Source organism: Chrysemys picta, chromosome 6, assembly GCF_011386835.1.
Source record: "Chrysemys picta bellii isolate R12L10 chromosome 6, ASM1138683v2, whole genome shotgun sequence".
Lineage (NCBI taxonomy): Eukaryota > Metazoa > Chordata > Testudines > Emydidae > Chrysemys > Chrysemys picta.
Genome location: NC_088796.1, coordinates 107,065,057 through 107,089,261, shown reverse-complemented (window position 1 = coordinate 107,089,261; position 24,205 = coordinate 107,065,057). Strand labels below are relative to the sequence as shown.

General features: G+C 42.3%; 1 long non-coding RNA gene across 3 annotated transcripts; it reads left to right on the top strand.

Moving 5' to 3' along the window:
- The first annotated feature begins 11,106 nt into the window (after positions 1-11,106).
- Positions 11,107-23,371, top strand: LOC135972499 (uncharacterized). 3 transcript variants are annotated; one of them, XR_010588961.1, is made up of 4 exons: positions 11,107-11,194; positions 11,852-11,977; positions 12,490-12,591; positions 21,238-23,371. It is a non-coding gene; the product is annotated as an uncharacterized LOC135972499 (long non-coding RNA). The 3 variants fall into 3 exon arrangements; XR_010588959.1 differs by having other exon boundaries at positions 11,137-11,199; XR_010588960.1 differs by having other exon boundaries at positions 11,137-11,199; positions 11,852-11,982.
- Positions 23,372-24,205: the final 834 nt, after the last annotated feature.

Sequence of the window (24,205 nt, the reverse complement as noted above, 5' to 3'; positions counted from 1 at the left end):
GGATGGGACATCATAGTGGTGAAAAATTCCCTGGATGTCGTGAACAAGAACCAAAGTAAGTACATACAAACTGCAGCCGCAGTTTGTATGTGCTCTGGTTTGTCTTGGCTAACAAGAATTAATCAGAATCATAGGACTGGAAGGGACCTCGTGAGAGGTCATCTAGTCCATTTCCCAGCACTCATGGCAGGACTAAGTATTTCTAGACCATTCCTGACAGGTGTTCGGATACTTCTGTAATGAATGAAGTATGGCAACCTTCCTTTAAGCAGGATGACAAGTGTAAAGTCAACAAAGGAATACAGATACAGCATCTAAGATTTCTAAAGAAACCAGTGCCTAAACTTAGGCTCCCAAGTCCATATTTAGGCACTTAAATAAGTGTGTTGGCTTTCAAATGTGCTGAGTGGTGAGCACACAGTACTCCTACTGGCTGCTCAACGTGCTGCATCTGTGGAGTGCCTTGCAAAATAGACCCCAGTTTCAGGTAGGGCCTCCATGAACTATTGTAACACAGTAATAATAATAAAAAGATCCACCCCCTAATTCCAGCCCTGCCCCAGATAGGGTATTGTTTCAGTGCCAGGTTCACGGTCAGACCCTTAATCAGACAGATACCCTCCTACTGACACTGGCTATTCTTGTTCTCAGAATATATGTTTTTATAGTAGATCTCTACTCTTGTTTACCGGTATGTGGTTGTAGAACGTGACTCGTGGAAATTTCCTTACCACTAATTTTCGCTTTCTAATGTCATTAAACTGTTGCACCAATGGCTGACATGCACAACCCTTCTGGTGCAGAGAGCACAGTGTTCTTTGAAGTTCATATCTCTTTGGGTACAGCACAGAAAATAAAAAATGTTTTCACATAAGTGAGAGGAAGGAGGAAGAATGAACGAGGCGCTAGTGTAATGTAACTTATATTGTTTTAAAAGTGTGTATTTCTGGCTTCTATAGCTAGGACTGTCAGCTTAATGATGGTACCTGCAGTCTCTTTCCGGTTGAATCAATCATACCTGAGCTGCAGGCATGCACTACAATTCCTGATGCTGCATCCACTGTGTTACTAAGGAAATATGCAGGGAAAAAATCATCTAAGGAAAAGAATGTTGCTATGGCTGGCTGCAAACCTGGGAGAGAAACAAGTGTGTTGAGCAGCCTAAACAGTGACCTTCTTCCACTTTTCACTAAGCAATCTCTCGAACACTGCAACATGTAAGAAACAAAAGGAATGGTCATTCCTGCAGTGTTATGGAGTGTGTGCACCCTTGCTCAAACTTAGTATTCATGCTTTTCAGTTATTGCACTTATTCATTCTGTCCATGCATAGTAACAGCTATTAGCCTCAATGGAACCATTTCAGTCACACACAACCTGATTCTGGTCCACACTGGTGTATAATCATAGAAGATTAGGGTTGGAAGAGACCTCAGGAGGACATCGAGTCCAATCCCCTGCTCAAAGCAGGACCAAACCCCAACTAAATCATCCCAGCTCGGGCGTTGTCAAGCTGAGCCTTAAAAACCTCTAAGGATAGAGAGTCCACCTCCCTAGGTAACCCATTCCAGTGCTTCACCACCCACCTAGTGAAATAGTGGTTCCTAATATCCATCCTAGACCTCCCTCACTGCAACCTGAGACCATTGCTCCTTGTTCTGTCATCTGCCACAACTGAGAACAGCCGAGCTCCAACCTCTTTGGAACCCCCCTTCAGGTAGTTGAAGGCTGCTATCAAATCCCCCCTCAGTCCTCTCTTCTGCAGACTAAACAAGCCCAGTTCCCTCAGCCTCTCCTGAAAGTCATGTGCCCCAGCCCCCTAATCATTTCCGTTGCCCTCTGTTGGACTGTCTCCAATTTGTCCACATCTGTTCTGTACTGGGGGGCCCAAAACTGGACACAAAGTATTCCAGATGTGGCCTCACCAGTGCTGAATAGAGGGAAAAATTCACTTCCCCAGATCTGCTGGCAATGCTCCTAATAATGCAGCCCCATATGCCATTAGTGTTCTTGGTAACAAGGGCACACTGCTGACTCATATCCAACTTCTCATGCACTGTTATCCTCAGGTCCTTTTATGAAGCACTGCTGCTTAGCCAGTTGGTCCTTAGCCTGTAGCAGTACATAGGATTCTTCTGTCTTAAATGCAGGACTCTGCACTTGTCCTTGTTGAACCTCATTAGATTTCTTTTAGCCTAGTCCTCCAATTTGTTTAAGTCATTCTGGACCCTATCCCTGCCCACCAGCGTATCTACCTTTCCCCCCCAACTTAGTGTCATCCGTGAATTGCTGAGGGTGCAATCCATCCCATCATCCAGATCATTAATGAAGATGTTGAACAAAACCGGCCCCAGGACCAATCCCTGAGTCACTCCGCTTGATACCGGCTGCCAACTAGACATCAAGCCATTGATCACTACCTATTGAGCCCGACGATCTTGCCAGCTTTCTATCCACCTCATAGTCAATTCAGCCAAGCCATACTTCTTTAACTTGCTGGCAAGAATACTGTGGGAGACCATATCAAAAGCTTTGCTAAAGTTAAGGTATATCATGTCCACCGCTTTCCCCATATCCACAGAACCAGTTATCTTATCATAGAAGACAATCAGGTTGGTCAGGTATGACTTGCCCTTAAGTGAATCCATGTTGATGTTCCTGATCACCTTCTCCTTCAAGTGCTTCAGAATGGATACCTTGAGGACCTGCTCCATGATTTTTCCTGGGAGTGAAGTGAGGCTGTAGTTCCTCGAATGATTCTTCTTCCTTTTTTAAAGATGGACACAATATTTGCCTTTTTCCAGTCATCCCGGACCTTCCCTGATCGCCACGAGTTTACAAAGATAATGGCCAATGGCTCTGCAATCACATCCGCCAACTCCCTCAGATGCATTGCATCCGGCCCCATGGACCTGTGCATGTCCAGCTTTTCTAAATAGTCCTTAACCTGTTCTTTCACCACTGCGGGCTGCTCACCTCCTCCCCATACTGTGTTGGCCAGTGCAGCAGTCTGGGAGCTGACCTTGTCTGTGAAGACTAAGGCAAAAAAAAGCATTAAGTACTTCAGCTTTTTCCACATCTGTCAGTAGGTTGCCTCCCCCATTCAGTAAGGGTCCCACACTTTCCCGACCTTCTTCTTGTTGTTAACATACCTATAGAAACCCTTCTTGTTACCCTTCACATCCCTCGCTAGCTGCAACTCCAATTGTGCTTTAACCTTCCTGATTACACCCCTGCATGCTCAAGCAATATTTTTATATTCCTCCCTAGTCATCTGTTCAAGTTTCCACTTCTTGTAAGCTTCCTTTTTGTGTTAAGTTCAAAGATTTCTCTGTTAAGCCAAGCTGGTTGCCTGCCATATTTGCTATTCTTTCTGCACGTTGGGATCGTTTGTTCCTGCACCCTCAATACAGCTTCTTTTAAATACAGCCAGCTCTCCTGGCTCCTTTCCCTCTCATATTAGCCTCCCAGGGGATCCTGCCCATCAGTTCCCTGAAGGAGTCAAAGTCTGCTTTTCTGAAGTCCAGGTTCCAGATTCTGCTGCTCTCCTTTCTTCCTTTTGTCAGGATCCTTGGCCATCTCATGGTCACTGCTGCCAAGGTTGCCACCAGTTCTACTTCCCCTACTAATTCTTCCCTGTTTGAGAGCAACAGGTCAAGAGGAGTACGGCTCCTAGTTAGTTCCTCCAGCACTTGCACCAGGAAGTTGTCCCCAACACTCTCCAGTGTAACAACACTGACTTCAATGGAGTGACTACTGAGTTACACTGGTATCATCCAAGGACAGACAGATTCATAGTATATTGTTTTCTGCATCCAAATTTGAAGACAGTCGGATGTCATGATCCAAGATTCCCTTCTGAGCTAATGAAACAGCTTCCCAGTACAGAAAATAACACTGCATATTAAGCAGCCTATCACCATGCTCTTCTCATTTTTTCCTCTGTTGTTACAGAGAGAGAGCGCGCACGAGCGAGCACATTATCTAGGTTAAAAACAATTAAAATTAATGTATGTATATCCAATAGATGTGCGTGTTTGTGTATAAGTGATGGATTTCAGGGGAGGGGTCATCATTGGGGAGTTATGTATCTCGGCTGAATTAGTGGGACGTAACTGATAGTGCTGCATATTTTGAAGGGGAATGCTGTGCAGGGGTAAGAGTGGTTGTGTTCCAGTGAGAATGAAGAACATGCCAAATCTGAGCCAGGACTCTGAGTGGTAACAGAATTTGACTATGGGAAATGCAGATTCATTTCAGCAAAAATATTACTGACCTTCAGAGCTGACAAACCAGTTCACATAAAAATGTGTACATCTGTTTGGCTTGAACTCCACTTGGAAGGGTTTGCACAGCGGTACTTCTGTGGCTTTTGGTGATTCGTTTTCACTCTACCTCAGTTTCCCATGAGTAAATGAGGATGCTAATACTGATTTACCTGCCTCACAGCAATGTTATGGGTATAAATTAGCCAATGTTTGTCTTTGAAGATAAAAGTTCTGCATGGGGAAGGGAAATGTTGCATGGAGCCTTCCCCCGGCATATGCAAGGCCTTTACAAGAATCAGGGACAATCGCAGTCTTTGTGCAGGCACGTTATTGGCGTAATTAAGAGGAGGCAGCGGCGGCATGGCCGTGGCCCTATCCCCTCCACACTAATTCTATGAATAAGCTGAACACAACAGGGAACCATGCACATGACTCCACATCTTGAGTCGCTCAAGCAGACTCAACCCCTCCCTGACCTTGGCCAAGGGGCCTGCCGTTTTGTAATTCACTACTGAGTGTTTGTAAAACACTACTTGTTTCATTAGCAAAGAGTGGTGCTGAATGACGCTTAAGGTGAACATGTGAAATTTTATTAAACTATGAACTGCTCTGCCCTGTGGCTGAGTTGCTTCCAGCCTAACTCCTCGTGTTCCCTGTTTCCACTAGTCACCCATCAATAACTGCCTCTCCAGGGAAAAGGGGTCCTCTGTCTCCAGGTCCACTGGATACATCCGCCCTATTTTAGAAACATTTTAATATGAACATTAGAACAAATAATTCACATCCAAACCCTCGTCCACGTCCCATCGGCAGAGGGTGCTAGCAACATCTGAGCTGGAATCCTGTCTTTACCACAGACTCACCTGGTTATATAATCTGAGATCATTTGCTCTTCTCAAAAGTTGACCATACCAGGAGTGACCTAGCCCTAAGAGCTAAGAATGATTAAAGAATATTCAAGTTTTATTTGGTTCTTGACATTTTCTTTCCATTTCTCTCTTATTACAGTTTTCATGTTTTTACTTTGGTGTTTGTGTGTTTTCTCAATTAAACAACCCTGCCCCCAAAATCCCAATTTGCCATTTTTGTAAAATTAGACAATAGACGTATTATACTTTAAACTGCTGGTTGTTGTGCCTAAGCAGATATTATTGTTTACTGTTCTGGCAACTTACCTAGGGACAGGCTGTGTTCGTAAATAAGCAACACAGGAAAAAAAAAAAAAAAACCTTCAGCTCAGTTAAAACCCACAGTGCATTTTAACAGAGTTTAAAAATAAAACTGAGAAAAGGTAAACCTGGATTTGCAGATCCTAGTTTATTTTTTGCAGCTTAATTTGCACACTGACCCTTTAAACTCTTCCAAGCACCATTGCCTTAAGCACAGCCACAAGGCATAACGATCCTCTATAGTCTGACCTCATCACATGCTCTTACCGTCCTGCCAGGCCAGTCCTGAAATTATCTAGTCAACAGTTTTCCCTGCCCCACTTTTGGTGCGCTTCGTATTTCCTAACATGATAAAAAAATAGCTGTTACTACTAGCCCTTTATACATTACCAGAACCTGTACAAGGAGAGAGCAAGAAAGCTCTTTGCCTACATTTTGACTAAGCCTGAACTCAATATTTATTGGTTAAAGGTAGTTTAACTACAAAAATCAGATTTTGTTTAAAAAAAAATAATACGGTTTTACAAAAAAATTAAAATGAATGGAAACTGATTTCAAGAAATTTAAACTAAAAATCAACAGTTTTGATATTTAAATGAAACATTCCTCACAGTGTTTGCAACCCAGAGACTGCAGATTTATGTACCTGCTTTAGGAAAAGAAAGTTAAACACAGAGGGGCTCCAAACCTAGATCTGAACACACCTGAATATTTAGGAGGTTTGAAATCAGAACCTGGAGCTGGATCTGAACTTTAGAAATTGTTCTTATCTTTATAATAGTCTGAGCCAAAATCCTATATCTGAATGCCCCCAAATAAATGTGCGGATGTTCAAAATCTAAGTTACTACTAGAGACTCCTATAAATGAAGTGAAATGTGGTAGTGAACATTCATTGTCCAAGTCAAGTAAAGTCAAAGAGAAGTATCATGAAGATGAAAAGGAAAAAAAGAAAAACCACCACACCAAAAAAAACCCAAACAAAACAAAAAACAGTTATGTAAGATACTCAGGTACATATATTAGTGTGATTACTGTATTTTTATCCTGGCAGTGGACTGTCAGAGAGAGGAAGAAAATAAAAATGATTTAAATTATAAGGCCACTGGGTGTCATTCCTTGGAAGTTGTTATTATTGGACCTTTTTATAAATAATATCTAATGCATAGGGATGGTGTGTGTTGTAATGTTTATCAAGTGTTTTGAGATCTTCAAAAGAGGTGCTAAAAAGTACAAACTACCATAGTTTTGATTCTAAGTTTTACACGTGACACAGATTTATAGAATTTAAGGCCTGGACTTCAGGCAGTACAAAATAATGGACATATTTCTCCAGGTGCCACACGGCACTGTTGAAGCTACACAAGAAATCTACTGGCTGAAATACATTTAGCAGGGATTGTTTTACATTACTCCAGTCACTAGGACAAGTTTTTGTAAAGGCAAAAGCATGGTGATAAACCAGTTAATCTTTCTTACAATTGACCACTCACTTCCACTAATACAGGCTTCAAAGTAGCATTACCAGGGAAAATCCACCATCAGAAAAATTGCCAATGAAAACAACAGCCATAGTCACAACACAAGATGTAACACTCATGTAGCACCCCCTCTCCACCCAGTTACCTTCTTTAATGCCAATCTGCTTACAGGTTTTGATGGACAGGGTCTGGGTTCTTTTGGATCCCACCACCCACTCAGCAGGGTGTATCTTCTTTATTTTTTCCTATGAATTTATTTGGCAGTGCCTCCAGCCCCCTCGCTCTTTCCTGGCAGGGTCACCAGGGCAGCTTGGGAGGAAAACTCTAACCACAGAGTAATCCCCAATTACTTCCCAGATAGTTGGAGACTTCCAAGAAATAACACAAACACAATTCTATTAAACAGGAGACAAATATAACAGGGTAAAACACTATTTTTAGGGTCACTAGTGCCCACTCTGATAATACCTGTGACTTTCCCCAGTCACATGACTTGATGTAGCAAATGTAAGATTAGTGTCCCATTGATACAGGTACTTTGTTGGGGCCCTTGATGACCTATGACCACAAAATTCTTCTCTGCAGTGGTTTAGCAGTGTGGCTGACGGTGTTCAGTACAGCCCAAAGGACTCAAGTGGGAGAAGGTGTAAATCCCTCAAGAGGTTTAATATGCAGCAGGTTGTAAAATCCCTAAACCCTTACTCCCTGGCTTGAGGACACAGTTCAGGGTGTCGGGGGTCCCCAAAACAAATTCCCTGACTAACTAAAAGATGATGCACTCACAAACTCCACAAATGATCCTCAGGTTCAGCAATGACTCTGGATTTCCCCATCACTGCAGAGGGGCTGATCTCTGCTGGCAGGGATCCTCTTCAGGCAGGAATCAGGCTGCTTCAGTCCCAGGATTTCCCCTCACCACAAAGGGGTGCAGGGCTCAAGATGCAGATTATACAACTGTACTAAAATCCAAACTGTAGTCTCCTAGCCCAGCGTCCAGACACACACACACAAGCCCTGGACTAGCACATAGAGCAGTGCTGACCATGTGGTGACTTGTCTCCCCTAGGGAGCTGGAGGGCTAACTCAGCCTGGCTGGGGAAGTTTCCCAGAAAATCTCTACAAACTGGGAATCATCAGTGGAGAAGGAAGAGCCCAGCTGAGGGATTTTGCTTTCAGGTCTCTAGAGGCCAGTCCTCAGGGGGAAACCTGCATGCAGGCATGGACTCACCATCTCCCCACACAGCCAGTCCTCCCTTGCCAGCCCCAGACTGCCTCAAAAAATGGCTTCTCCCCTTTCCTGAACTCCCTGGGAGGGGTCTCTCACTCCCTATTGGTTGCCAGGCAGACTCTGAGTCTGCCTTGGCTCCCCTCCCTACCAGGGAGGGTGTGCCTCTTCCTGAGCTGCCAGCAGACAGAGCCCCAGGAATCTAGGTAATCTCCTTGGGGGGTTACACTCATCTGTCTGATAATCACACAGTTGTAGTTAGCAAATGTTACTGTGGTTTTCCAACAACAATACCTAGTCACCTAACTCGTTCTATTCCTCACTAGCTGTACGCTGATACCTCATTCTTCCCATGGCATTTCTCTCCTGAATCCTGAGGGTTTGGGTCTGTGGAATCTGTAGTTAGATGCTAGTTCTTCTCACTGGAAGGTGTAGTGGTTTGATACCACAGTACACACTAATGATTGATGTTATTTTGAACAGAATAGAGGAATGACAATATCTTGCCAGAAGGCAAAACAACTCCCAAAATGCTCTTCCATTGCTGGACAGTAAGGGCTAAATCCCAGAGTTTACACTCAGACAGAAAACCACTCTTCATAGTGAGCTTTGCCTGAAGTCAGGACTGCAGTCTAGAGGCTACAACCATGGGAGAACAAGCTGTGAAACCTGCTCCTGTTGTTTTCATCTCTTCCAGCTAAGTTTTGCATCTGTTTAAATAGACACCACTAATGTATCATTAAAAAGAAAGGAACTGTCAGTTATTGTTATTTTCAGTTTGTGTCTGTTTGGTTTTGCCATTACAAAATGTGAGATGATTCATTATCAGGTCCCATCATTCCACCCTCGAAATATACAGGCTCTTCTCAGTATTTTAGTGCCTCTCAGACTCATTGTTCTATATACAATACAATCTGGAATATCGTCTTGCAACAGGTGAATCCTAACAGGGTCAGAGCTTTGGCTTGGATTAGCATACTGAAATTGAGCTATATTTAATAAGATCATACTCTCTCATACCACATCCCATACTTCCTGGTTTGTGCCAGGTCAAAACATTTTTTGAGGAACGCCTCTCTCGTGATTTCCACTTTCAGTCGTGGCTTAAAAAAGGAAGAGTAGAAGAATAGATTTGGCTTGCTGTATACACATTTTAGATGCAGACTTGGTCCAGCTCTAAGATATTAAGTATTAGTAATGCTGTACTAAGTATTTCAGTGTGTTTTGTTAAAGCTGTTATCACTGCTTTAGAGCCAACTGCATCTCCTCCCAGGCTCCACCGTATGCAGTAGAGTCATGCATGCTGCACTGTTTCTTGGGATGATGCAGTCTGCCTCCCTCTCTATGGATGACCAGCTCCATGGATTAGTGTGGAAGGCAGAAGGGGCCTGTCTCCTCCCCATCCTCTTTGGGGAAAAGGGAAAAGGAGATAAGAGAGGGGACATTTTTGAAGGTAAATAATGTGGTAGAAAAGGGAAGACCAGAGGAGAAAAAAGGAAAATACCATATAAACCCTGCCCTTTATCTTCTTCCCCACACCCCTCTTTCTCTCCTGCTTTATACCCCAACTTCTATTTCTCCCATACTGTCACTGTTTTTTTTCTTGTCAATAGTTTCACATTCTCATACCTCTTAAGAAGCCAAGCAAACCCCAGAACTGATTTTGACATGAATGCTGCTGCAACACTTAAATGAACAATTTAAAATTGCTCCCCACCCCTTTCTGCAATAGGAGAGGAAGTGCTAGTGCATATCTGCATACCAGTGAATGGGTTTCCTAGCACACGCACACCCCTTTTCACTTTGCATTTTTTAAAAAATTTTACTTTGTAGTTGCTTCTTCACAGCCCCCATAAAGTAAAGCTTTCAAGCGGCTTGGTCAGGAGACAGGATCTCCATTCCTTCACCACTTCAGTCACCTGAGGGCATTCCTCCTTTACCTTTTAGTCCCTTCTGCGCTGTGAATAAGTTCTTTTCTAGTATGTGTGCCCAAGTTCATATGACATTGATACATGAAAAATGTTTTACTAGTCCTCTTGTACCTCCTGCCTTCCTTTCTCTGAAGTGTTCTGCATTTCTAGCCCTTCCCCTGTTCAGGAAGGAAATAATTTCTATGTATCTTCTCTGTTTAAGGAATAAACTGCATGGTGCCATGTGTTTCAATGTTCCTTGCAGTGGTAAACACTTGAAATAATAAAAACGAAGTCTGGCTTAATTTAACAATTTAGTTTATACTTAGTAGAAGACACATAGGCAACTCTAATTACTAAAAGCCCAGAACAGCTAACCCCACCCAATCCAACCGTTAGTTGCGCTCTTACATTTTCCTCTAGGGAATTCACTAGAGGAACAAACTTGTCTCTTAAAGACTCCTAAATTACATGGTATTGGTGCACCTCTCTAAATTTTGGAGGTGAGGCTAGTATTTGCCAAAGAAAAGAGTCTCTAGGTTTCTTTCTTCCTTGAGTTTTAAGTCAAGGTAGAGGCTACTAGCTGATTTGGGGTTGGAAGCAGGATAGTGGATTACGGCATTGCCCTAAGTGTTCAAAAATTATGAGCCAGGCCCCATACAATTATGAGAGTTTAAAAAACAAACTTAGTTTCTTTTTGTCTTCTCGTTTTTGAACTTTTAGGACTCATGTTTTCAAGAGTTTCCCTGTGAACATAACAGCTCCAAACTATTTGGTTAATGAAAGCCAAGAGTCTCAAGAAATCCCAGAGCTCCAAGAGCAGGGGCTTTTAAAAAAGCACCATATATTATATGAGTTGGCAATACAGTTTCCCTCTCCAGCCTGATCCACAGTGAGAAGGAGTTCATCAGCTACTTTCAGAAAACAAGCTTCCTTAGGCTCCAGCCAGCCCACCAGTTGCTAATTTTAGGAGCCACAGGTGCAACACTAACCAGCAAGCAGGCATTATGGCCCAACTCAAAGGTGTTTTGGCACTTAACACCTATTGAAATCAATGGGAGTTGGGTCCCTAAATACCAGAGGATCTAGGCCAAGGGCAGTATAGTAATTCTGTTGTATAAAGGGCTTGCAGTGGCAGCAGAGGTAAGGTAAGAGCTCCAAATAGTTAGGAGGCTGGACAGGAGGCTCCATTAAAAAAAAAAAAGCTCACTTCATGAAGTAACAGTATTCATGTGCTTTGAAATTGGGGAAACCGGGAGAAATTTTTTTTTTAAGTTCTGTTATTTGAGCATTTTACCTCCACTAGCTCTGAGACATCAGCTGTACCCCAGTTACTCAGACAGTGACAGTCATACAACAGTGGTCAGCTGTAAAAGGAGTACATCAGCCCAATTCCATGGCTAGGTGAATGCTGCTTTGTATTATGAACAGCTACAAGCCTAATGAATCAGCATATCTGAGGCAATATTAATGGTAGATTTACTTGCAATAACATAAGACCTTTGGTCTGTTAGCAGTGCAAGAAGGAGCTGGTGTGTGATGGTGCACTCAGGACAATTTCACTTGTGCTTCTTCAAGATGCTTCTTAGAGGAAAAGGAATTAATCTGACATTAATTATCCACTTGATAGTTCAAGCCACACATTCTTTGTGAAAAACCAGATATGCTTCAGACACCCCAAGCATCTGCTAGCCCTTGTGAGCAAGCCAGCTTGGTGCAGTTCATATTAAGCCAGATTTAATTTTGTATCATTGCCTGCTTCTTTTATATATATATGCATACTTTTATCTTTATCCACAGTGGTGTAAGGGCCTGATGGGTGTTTTCCACAGACTTCAATTTGAGTTGGATCAGGCCGTAAATGAAAAAGCAACTTCTTATACATTTTCCACTAACATGGAGAATACAGGATCACCAGAAACAACAGTTATGTATGCGGAATAAAATAGCTTTTGCTTCATTAGACATTACTCTATACGGTAGTTTCCTATTTTGTCTATATTCATAGAAATGTGGCTTCAAGTTTCTGTCACTTTATACATTCCAGCATTGAAAATTGCTCTTTATTAGAGGTATCAAACTTCTATTTATTGTTCCTCTTGGCTGCATTACTTTTGTATTCAACATTTATCCCAGAGCACATTTGAACCTACCGTCCTTTTCGCAGAAGGAACTACTTCAGCAGTTGCAGGACACATAAGACTCACATAGTTTGATTCATGAATAAGGTTGTACAAATGTCAATCCTGACAATAGAATGCTTTATCTTCCCAAGTGTGGTCACTTTTATAGTTAATTTTGAGACCATGGGAATGAAATCTGCCAAAGCACAATGCTGTTGTGGAAAACGTGTTCCAGTGTCTGGTGTAATTGCCCAAGTTTGCATTTAAGCTGAACTGATTTATGTACCCACCTCTTTCTCTTATTTTTGAAAACAGTGATAACATAGGATGTTCACTGATCTCCTACCATCAGGAGAAAAGAGGATTAAGGCAGAAACATCAATATATGAAACTGCTTCATCACTCCATGAAGTTATGGTAAGCGCTTCCCCCTCTTCCCCCCCATTTTTTGGTTGTGATAAGAAAATATTTAGTTTTGGAAGAAAAATCATCACCACAAACTCAGCCAAGTGTCTATTATACCGATGTATATCTCCCCTCTGAAAAAAAAAAAAAGAGATAGTGCATATCTTTTCTAACTTATTATAGACTAAACTGTCTCCTTCCTGTGGGTGGCTTGGCAAAGGATGGGGCACATAGGGCTAAAAACCTGTGTGAGATTGACCATGTGGAGTTTGCTACAGCAAATCATTTTGGATTAGAGGGGTTGGATGGGCAAGAAATGAGCTGTGATTTCAGGAAAAGAGTGCTGCAGTCCTGAGGTGGTCTGGCCTCTCTGCACTGGCCTCAGGCTCACTTTTCCTCTAGAAGTATGTCTCCAGGCGAGGACACAGATATGGAAGACAGTTTCTGGAAGTAGCCTTCATTTAAGTGTCTGTTTCCATATGTTAATTCACACATCTGGTGGAAGTAAAATGCCATGAAGAGAGGCTCCTGCCCCTCTATTTCCTGCTACCCCATCTCCTGTGGTGCCTGGCCCTACAGAGCTCTAGTAGAAAAAGCCTCCATGGGGTCACAGCAAGTGGAGTTCAGATAACATGGTGCTACATAGATAGCACTTGCCCTCCTTTGATGGCTGGCAGGGGAAATCTGTTTGATTAAGGCCGCCTCTATCTTGGGAAGCATAGGGAAGAGTTTGGGCATATATTAAATTACTGAAGGCATCCTAGATTCTGCCTACCTGCATATGGTAAGTAACAATTGGTTAAAAACTGATAACTTTTCTATTTCTTAGGATTTCCTTGTTGGATTACCTGCTAGCAGATATGATGTTTTTAGTAAGATAACAATACTTTGAAAGTTTTGCTCATGTTTTGTTCATTTTCATACTCTCTGGAGCAAGCTATCTTGGATTGAGTGTTTCCAAGCAACACTCTGGGGCTCATTCTGAGCTCTTGTTAACATCAGTGGACATTTTTCTTGTGTGAGAAACAGAAATATGACACTCAATCTACTAGTTAGTTGCACAAATTAGAGGAAAGATGGTCTTGAAGTTAAAGCCTTAGACTGCTTTTCAGAAGAGCTTGGGATCAATTCCCCATACTGCCATAGACTTCTTGTGGCAAGCCACCTAATTTTTCTGTATCTCAGTTCCTCTTACTGTAAAATGGAGATAGTACTTCCCTACCTTGCATTGATGTTCTGGGGTTAATTCATTAACATATGTGAGGTGTTTAGACACCAGGGTGATTGGAGGCATAATCAGTACAGTACCTAGAACAAAAACTGTTGTTAAGAAAATTATTAATGATATTTGGTCTTAGAAAAAGTTTGGATTTTGTTTTTATTGCTTTGCTTTTCCCCCACCCCTTTTCCATCATTACCCCCATCTGAACCTGCTTGGTGGGAACCCGTATAAGATTAGGGGAGGCTTTCAGGGGAACAGAAGAAAAGACCCAAGGTTCAGGATGCACCTAGTTAGATAAATGGGCCTGCATATGCAGGGCTGGCTCTGGCTTTTTGGCCTCCCCAAGCAAAAAAACCAACAAAAACACACCTACAGCACGGCCGGAGCGCGGGTGCAGGGGGACTGGCCGGGGGAGGGAGCGGGCGGGAGAGAGAGAGAAGGGGGCGGCCAGGGCTACAGCAGAGGTGCTGCCATGCGGCCCCTCCCGCTGTGCTGCCTCCTACAGCCCGCCGCGAGGGCTCCGCTCCGGTCGGCGGGGAGGGAAGGAAGAGGACTGCCCTGTAGGGCGCTCTGGTTCTCTGTGCCACCGCCCCCTACAGGGTGGGGGGAGTGGAACAAAACAAAAAACAAAACAAAAAAAGCCGCCTCAAACAATCTGCCACCCCAAGCACCAGCTTGCTCAGCTGGTGCCGGGAGCCGGCCCTGTGCATATGGAGGGAAGGGAAAGGGACTGGCTTTGAGATGCTACTGTTTGGAAATGAAATGCCTTTTTGGTGATGGAGACTGCCCATGAAACCGGAGAGCACAGCTTCTGAGAAATGGCACCTTCTACCCACAGTCTTTCAGTGCCAAAGGCAAGTAATTTGCTGGTGCTATATCATCAGTCCTAGAGCCACTGTTTCTAGGAATGATGTTGCAGCATGGCATGTTAGCCATTTTTTGAGGAGTTATTTCAATAGCTGCACAGCTCCTCTTCTGATTAATGAAAGAGCCAGCAGATTTATAAGTCCTGTTACTGAAACATTTCGCCAGACGTTTGCTGAATGGTTTGTCATAAATATTGGCTACCTTACAATGTGGGGGAGAATGTGATTAGAATGGCTATTTTCATATGCACACTTTCCCTACATTTATTTCTCATTATCTATGGTTAGCACTACCTTGTCTGAGCAAAGGAAAGGAGGGGAATATTCAAATATTCAATAGTGAGTCTGTTTTCAGGTATTGTTTTTCCTGAAACTACCCTTTTAATTTCTCTGCAATCAGAATAGCCATACACACCCAAACATACACACACTTTTTTTTGGCTAGTTTAAATTTCATAAATGGAACTGAAGTATTAAAGCAACTGTTTTCAGGAAGTGGAGTTTCTGAAGACAATATCCATACTTTTGACTGGGTGCATTTTTTTTTTTAAACACCACTCAGCAGGAAGACAAGACAGTGTGATTTACAGTGTAGTAATTCATGTGCAGTTAAATACATGTGGGACCCAGTCCTGATCCTATTGAAGTCAATGAGCCTTGAATTAGTACACCAAAACTAACCTTCTGATGTGCCTTGTTGAAAATAGAAAGGGGAAAATATTGCATCACGGGAGAAAAGAAAAAAAAGGGGGTGGTGGGGTAAACATACTGTAACAAATCTGTAACTTTAGGATAGGGCAGGCAGGGGCATAGAGCCTGCAGGGGTGTGCAGAGGCTGCAGGGTGAGGAGGAGCATGGCAGGCAGGGGCAGGGGGGAGCAGGGGCAGGGCAGGCAGGCAGGGGCATAGAGGCTGCAGGGGCGGGGGGGGTGCAGGGGCTGCAGGGCAAGTGGGGAGCGGGGAAGCACTTAGCAACCCCCAACCAAGATCAGAGCGGGAGGGAGGAGGGGGAATGTGGGGTGCTCAGAGGAGGGGGCAGATTTGGGGCAGGGACTTTGGGGAAAGGGTTGGAATAGGGGCGGGGAAGGGATGGGGTTGGGGCAGGGCCAGGGGCGGGACTAGGACCCCGTGGAGTGTCCTCCTTTTTAAATGTTTGACTACGGTAACCCTAGTAATTCTCACTTGCTTTAGCATTTTACATTTAAACAGAATTGAAAGCAGCCCTGTTGCCTCTGGAGCTCTACAGTGTGCAGCAGGTGGCTGAAGGAGAAACAACACTTTTCTTTGAATTTCAGCCATCTGCAAAGTGCTGTTGATCACAGGCAGCCAAACTTCAAAAGATACATTTTTCTCCTATGTGGCTGCTACAAACTTTTAGAAGTGGCCAGGGTATTTTCAAGCACTCCGCTGTGCTTCATTTTCAAAATCTAGCCCCTAAGATTTGATTCATGTTGTTTGAGTGCATGCATAAATGTGCACAAACAGACAGCATTTCGGGTTGAATTTCCAGTTTGAATCAACTCATTTGAAATTGTCAAGTTACTATCTGGTTTCATGTCAGCTCCATGCAAAACCATGTTTTTTGCATGATTGTTATTCAAAAACATACACTGTGCCAGTTTACTAGAAAATTTGGGGAGGTCTTTGCTTTTTACTTCATCAGCAAGATCAGGGGCGGCTCCAGGGTTTTGGCCGCCCCAGGCAGCCCCCCGCTCTCCCAAAAAAGCCATGATCTGCGGCCGCAATTCGGCGGAAGGTCCTTTGCTCCCAGTGGGAGCGAGGGACCGTCCGCCGAATCGCTGGACCTGCCGCCCCTCTCCGGAGTGGCCGCCCCAAGCACCCGCTTGCCAAGCTGGTGCCTGGAGCCGGCCCTGAGCAAGATGGGAACTAATAGACAGAGCCAATTAGCATCTCATCACTGTGCTGCTGGAGCTACCCTATTTCAGATGAGATATAAATCAAAAATCCCAACTATTTGTCATAAATGATCTTGTGGCACTTTTTGTAAGAGCAAGGTGGGTTTTTTTTGTTTTTTTAAACCTAATGTCCTGGCCAAAGTCCATTTGAAGTAAGGTAATTAATTCTCTATATCTAAATTCCTCTTGAGCTTTAGTTAAATTATTCTTCTTCCTGGTTATATACTGTTGTCTAGTGTTGCTGTACACTGTTAAACAGTTATCACATCTCCCCCCAGAGGTGGTTATATTTCATAAGTCAGTGTAATATATACATACATAGAAAGATATATCCCATACCAACATTTAAGAGTGTCATAATGCTTAACTAATTAATTAGAGGCTGATCTTAGAAACACTTGCTTCATCCTTAGTGGTTACTAGGCTCCTCCTAACACCCTGCAGTTCCATTGATTAACTACAGATTCAAAGGAAGAGTGCCACCTATTGAAGCACCGACAGCACTTCCTGTAGCTTTTACTGGAGTTCCCCCATCCTATTTATTTGGAGCTCTAATGAGATCACAGCTTGAGGTAGTGTGGTTGCAAGCTGTAGTATGTGGCAATAGAATCAGGGGATACCTGTGCCTCAGCTCTCTCTCCAGGGTCTAAATCCATCAGGGACAGATGAAAGGCATTTCAGCTTTTCTACCTTTGTAGCCTAACAATTAGGGGAAAATTTCCTAGGGAGCTAGGAAACAGCAATTCCAGGTCAAGTCAGTAAAATATTTCCAGCAACGTAACTTCAGGGAAAAAGGTTGCATGCATACATGAAAGAAAAAAAAATCACTTCCAGCTGATTTGTTTAAAAGCTTTAAGTGCTTGGAACTTAAAATTCAAGCAAATGCAGCTTATTGCTTCTCTTGTATGTTTAATAAAGGTAATGGTATCGCTTTTGGGGGATGCATTAGCAAGGAAAGCTTATACAAATTTAGAGCCTTACTGAATCATTGACTCATGAGCATGACTCATAAGCCCCTTCATTTGTGCTACAGGACCTGCTGTACTGCCTAGATAGTAAGAAAATTAGTCCTCTTGTAAAATAAGTTACTAGGTCAAATATTGTTCTCAATCACAAGGATGCAATTCCCAGAGAACTCAATGGACCTGATTTCCCGCTCATGCTGGGGTAAATCAGGAGAAACTGCACTGAAGTCTATGGAATTATATCAGTATAAAATCAGTTTAAGTGAGAGGAGAATTGAGTCAAATGGGAGATGCATTTGCACAACTGAGAACAGAATGTGGCCCACTGAAACAAAAAAAAAAAAAAAGAGGGCATGAACTAAGCATCTGTTTGAAAACACCACTAACGTTTAAACTAAGTAATAAATCTTCATCACTTGAGACATTTAAAATTAGGCTGGATTAAACACCGGGGGGGAAGAGGGGGCGGGAAGACAGGGACAACCCTCCAATGGCAGGGGTTGGATTACAGAATTGCAGACAATCTCTGTTTTGGACTTGATTCTCCCACCCTTATTCATATTGAGTAGTATTCCCTTTTTTCACTGGGACTATTTGCAGAGTAAAGAGTAACTTAATATGCAAATAACAGATTCAACACTTATGACTGAATAATGGGTTTTTGATAACCACAGCCACAAAGCTTTTGAACAGACATCACAAATAAGGTCTGTACTGCCTTTGTATTGACAAATATCTCAACTGGCATCATTCTTGGACAGTTTCCTTATTCCAAAATCATATTTCCATATCCCATGAATGTATGCAATGAAATGCCTGTATTGGGCTTTGGAAACATTGCTAGCTATCAAGAAAAATCAAATAACCAGAAAGGTGTTGGGGGGGAAAAAGGTGTTGTATAGGTTTGTTGTGGGTTGTATATTTTTTGTTTTTGACAAAGCAGGTGCTGGTGAAGGAAAGAGGGAGCAACTGGCAGCCTGTTTGCATTACATTAACAGTGAGAGAGGGAGAATCAAAGAGATGATATCTAGGGTTTGGCAACCTGGATATTTGCTGTTGTCTTTATGCCTCAAGCAATGGACAGATTCTTGGAATTAATCGGATACATATCTGTTGCACATATACAGTAATGGTATTAGCCTAAATACCCCACCTCCCGCAGCTCCCATTGGCCGGGAATGGCAAACCGCAGCCACTGGGAGCTGCGAGCGGCCATAGCTGTGGACACTCCAGATAAATGAAGCGTCTCGCGGCCTGCCAGGGGCTTACCCTGAACAAGCTGCGAACCAGGTTTGGGTACCACTGCACTCATGTAAACACCATTGTATGCTGAGGCAGTGTGTCTACATAGGGGGTTGCACGGCTGTAACTACATTGGAATAGTTACATTAGTACAAATTCCCCTAATCTCAAAACATCCTCCATTTCACCTTCTCTCATAGCTGCACCAATTAACCTCAGATAATGAGGCCTGGTTTTTGAAGATCCAGCCAAGAAGCCCAATTTTCCTGGGCACACAAATCCACTGTAATGCCCAGCACCAGCTATGATTTACTTTATATAGTAACCTAAATACATTTTACCAGAGAAGGATTTTTACCACTGTTTGTTCAGAAAAAACATTATCCAAATTAAGCGAGTCATTCTTTCATTAATGTTTCTTCCTGTAAATAAAAAATTCATATAACAGTAATTAAGTTAATTAGGCAATCATTTTATTTTACTTAAAGCTATTTTAGCCTCCTATGTGACTATATACTTTGCTTCAACTATTCCACATCCTCGGTTGAGTGGTTTGTTCCTGACTCCCTGTGGTGGTTTCCCCATCATGCATCAGGGTAAGAATTGAGACATGGCATCCTAACTCCAGAGATCTAAAACTCTGATGTGCCTGCCGTATAGTACGGACACAAACACTGGGAAAGACAGAAGATGAAGGCACAGGTTGTCTTGCTGACAGTGTGAACTTGATTTATGATTCTTTCCCTACACCTGCCCAGAAAGGAAAAGGAGAGAATCCATCTAGGTAAGGGCAAAAGAACACCTAATGTTTAAAATGTTGCATGACAGACAAATCTTTATAGGTAGTTATATTATTGAATGGTATGCTGGAGGCAAACCCTTATTTGAAGTAGCAAGACAGTAGGTTAACATTTAATCTCTTTTTATAAATAGACTGCTGTTAATAAAATAGATAGCAGTATGAAATATGGATCAAATCAGCACATCTTAAAAGTTGTATAATTAATAAATTAGTGACAAACCTAATGAATTAGTCACAAATTCCACATTAGTGACAGAAATGAAAAGATAAATAAAACATGCAACTGAATTTATTGGATATGCCATATAAACAAATAATTAAAATGTATTTCCAAATCAAACCGCAAAGAATACTGTAAAGAACAGCAGCCTCTGGAAGGCTGGATGATTGAATGACCTTACGTTTTTCAGCTTGCCCAGGTTAGAGGCAGAGAAAGATCAGTAACAATTCAGGGTGGGACGTTGCTATCTACCATCACCAATCCACTGCTATGTCTATGCAGGTTTGGCTGTTGAAGAAAAGATAAAAAGGGAGCTAGAATAAGCAATTACCCTACAAGAATAAACCCCACACACATTATATATCTATCATTACAAAGGTGAAAGTAAGCTGGTATGGGCTGGTACAGTGTACAGGTAAGAAAATGGCCACCGGTACACATGGCAGCGCTTTAAGGACTGTACTGGCAGGACCACTGACAGGGGGAGCAAAAGGGGCAGCTGCCCCAGTGCCCAGCAATTTAAAAGGTCCCAGGGCTTCTGTCAGCGGCCGGAGCCCCAGGCCCTTTAAATTGCCACCGGAGCCTCGGGCAGCACTGAAGGGCTGGCTGGGAGAGTCTGGTACCAGCCCTGCCCCTTCTGCCAGAGGCCCTGCCCCTTCCAGGGGTTCAGAGCCACCCCCCACCTTGCCCAGAAGCCCGGCCACCCTACGTACCGGTAAGTCCTTCAAGTTACTTTCACCCCTATATAGTTACTAAAGAACTAGGCAGAGGTCTGCAATAAAACTGGAGAGCAGAAAACATGATCCATTCTACAAGAAATATGAGGAAGGCAGTTTTGTGCTTTTAATAGCATAAGTCCTATTGTATCATAATTAAGAGAACTTCAGGTATCTTTTCCGATAACTACACCATTTCTCTATGTTCCTCTTTATCTTGACTTCTGGTTATAGACATGTACCATGCTTGAATTCACACAATAATATACCCAGCTGTTAAGACTGCTTATTAAGCAATTGAAAAGTTGTGGCTTTGAAATGCTGAATATCTGTAATAAATATGTCAGATGAGAAGGGCTTCATGTAGGATGTAAAAGGGGAGGAGATGCTCAAGGATGGTTTACTTGATCTAGCGTTAAAGCCCAGGGTGATATATTCCCTTTTTTATTCCTTGACGAGATCCAAGCCTTTATTTGGTTCAAAGTTAATGGGACTTCATTATTTCTTTGTCAGCCAGAACACACAGTGCCATCCATTTACAAGTATAATAGAACAAAAATTAGACCTTCTGACTAAAAGTTGACGTGGGCAGAGGTTTCTGTTTTATATTTTGCCTCAAAGTTTAAAAAATATAAAATAAAGACATGCTGCTGTCCTTAGCAACCTTTGGTGGTTTGAATGTGCTACTGATTGTTATCATTTATCTGCAGGAATAACTAGGTCTTCTCTCTGGGCTAAGTAAAAAAGCATATGGGCATACCTTCTGTAACAACATACACATACTGACAGTAAACAACAACTGGAGGATTCTGCAACTATATGGCTCTTTGTAAGGCCTAGATGTGGTGACTTCGCTGTTGCTTCTAGATGAACTGAAGCCTCATACAAGTTGTTTTGAAACAGGTGATTCTTTGATCATGAAGATTCCTTGAAATGACTACAGCTGAGTGCAGTGCCAGCTCACTTGACAAAGTGACAGAGCTGTGAAAGGATGTGTTGGTAGAATAAGCTTAGGGGGAATGAGTGTGCAGGATCATTATGTTATGTACTAGAAAATGTACTCTAAAGTAGATTAAGCTAGTTTGGAATAAGGTATTCTAATACCAGAAAAAGAGCATCCACCCAGGGAGTTAATCAGGAACAGCTGGTCCACTTTAAACTCACACCCTATCTTAATCCAAATTAACTTCCCAGTGTGGACAAGGTATTGTTGCAAACATTGCAGCAAACAATTGTTATATGTACATAACTGTTTGTATGTGCAATCTGTACATAGCTGCCTTCATCTCTAGTGCATATTGAAATAATAAAGAGAAACAAAATAGTTTTAAAACATTCAAGGTATCTGATTATGGGAGCCCACCAAACCTGTATAAATATAGGAGAAATAATCATTAAATTTATGTGAGAAAACAAAGCCATGAGGCTGGCTTTGAATTTGAGAATCTCAGCACTGCAAGAAGAGTGAATTGCCAGCAATCAACAGGAGCACACCACATGAGCAGGTGCAAATGGGAGAGAGGAATGTGATAACAGCTGTGTACCCAGAATACATTCATATCAAGCTGCATCTTGTACATCTGTTCTATATTTAGGTCATTTTTTATTGATACCTTTGGTGATGTTTTAGCAGGTGAACATCTATATAAAATGTCATTAAAGGAGAGAGATTGTTAAGGGGATACAAAGTTACATAATGGTGTTGAGACAGTGACTGAGTAAAAATGGTGGCAACTGCATGAGACTGTAACTGAATAAGAGGCTTTGAGCTAAATGAATCCCTAATGTAACTCTACTAAAGTCAGTGTTGTGCCAGGGATATATTTGGTTCTCTATCTTTTTAAAAGAAAAAGAAAAAAAACGCTCTTTCCACTCCTTATATGTTGAGGTGACATCCGTGTGATAAACTGTAAAGCCATATGATTAATTACAAAGCTATGTGATAAATGAATTTATTATGCACCTTTGTCTGCCTCACCTGTACTCTGTTCATAATCCTTCTCCCTTGGACTTATTCTAACATTCTAAACCCCTGAACAATGTGAGAGAGTTGTCTTAAAAAAAAAAAATCAACTCAACATCCACACACAAATGTTTTTCTTTCTTTCAACTATGGAATTCTCCTCCCAAAAGCCAGGATGGGCAATATCCAGAATTATAATATGATGATAGTACCTAAAGCCCTGTAGATGTGCAGTGGAGTTTGGTTTCCCTGATGATCCAGTGGTGGGATTACCCACCACTGACAGGGCCCTGGGCTGGGACCCAGTAGAGAAGGGTAGGCCCAGCTCCCCCTATCCCATCATCACCAACCGCATAGCTGAGGAGCCGCTGAACCCTCACCTTAGGCCCTCAGACCTATAGACTGTTAACTACTGTCTGCCCCAGTCAGGAGAATGTGGCTATAGATTGTATATTGCTCTGCCTGGCCAAGAGGGTGAGAGCCTATAGACTGCTAATTGACTTCTGATCCTGAAAGTGAGGGACAACTACAAACCCACAAATAAAGCTTAATGTTGCATTTCACTACAAATACATACAAATAAAGACAATTCCTGTCCTGAAAAGTTTATGATCTAAGGCCCTGATCCTGAAAGAGTAGGATTTGTGGAAGATCTTGAAGGAAGAGAACCAGGTTGCCTGGCATAGTGTAAAACAAAGTCTGTTCAATGCATAGGGAACGGAGTGGCTTGGAAAATAGCATGGATCTGCACCCAGCAGAAGGGAGTGAGGTGACATTTATGCTTCCTTCCAGAGCACTGTTGGACAAACAAACTGGCTGGCTCCTGTATGAACCAAATACAAAGAGAAGATTTGTCACATCACATCCCTTCTAATGGAGCCTGATTTATGTTTTCTAATATGAGCCTTTTAAATTCATTAAGTCATTTTGGTCTCAAATATTAAGTTGTTTTTGGTTAATTGGATTAAATGAATGCAAAATTAAGCTACTTTACATTGCCTGTTGTGCCATGATTTGACGGTACAGTATATACTAGTAGGGCCAAGCGTTTTAAATATAACTAGTGATTTTGGGTGCCTCATTTTTTGGATGCACAAATTGAGAAACCTTAAGGTGACCAGATTTCCAGAGGGCCAGAGCTCAGCACTTCCTATCCCCTTTAAGGCATCCCCAGTTGGACATCCAGAAAATGAGGCACCCAAAATCACTAGCCACTTCTGAAAATCTTGCCCATAAGAAATCATGAAATTCCCAGGGTCAGGCTATGGGCCTGAAAACTATGGATAAAACTTCCACCGACTTCAGGGGAGCAGGATCCAGCCCAATGTGATCAATCACAAGAATAATAAAAGAAGGAACTTGACATCTTTCAGTCCTCTACCCATAGCTTTCAACTGATTGCAGCAGAATCCTAGATAAAAACTTAGTTTTTATTAATTGCACATGAAATGTAAGTAACTATGTTCAGTTCTGTATAGTGATAAAGTATAGGCAAATAAAAGCCTTTGATAAAATACGTACAGAATGATAAATGGATGTAAGGTTCTAATAACTGTTTCATTAGCTGTATATTACTACCAAACTAATACTTGTAATCATTGTTATAGTTCTGGTTGCATACTCAAACCATTGCACAGAACTTTCCCTTTAGCATGACATTCTGCAACAATGTACTACTCTATTCGTTTGCATCCCATAATCTTGTTTAGTAATCC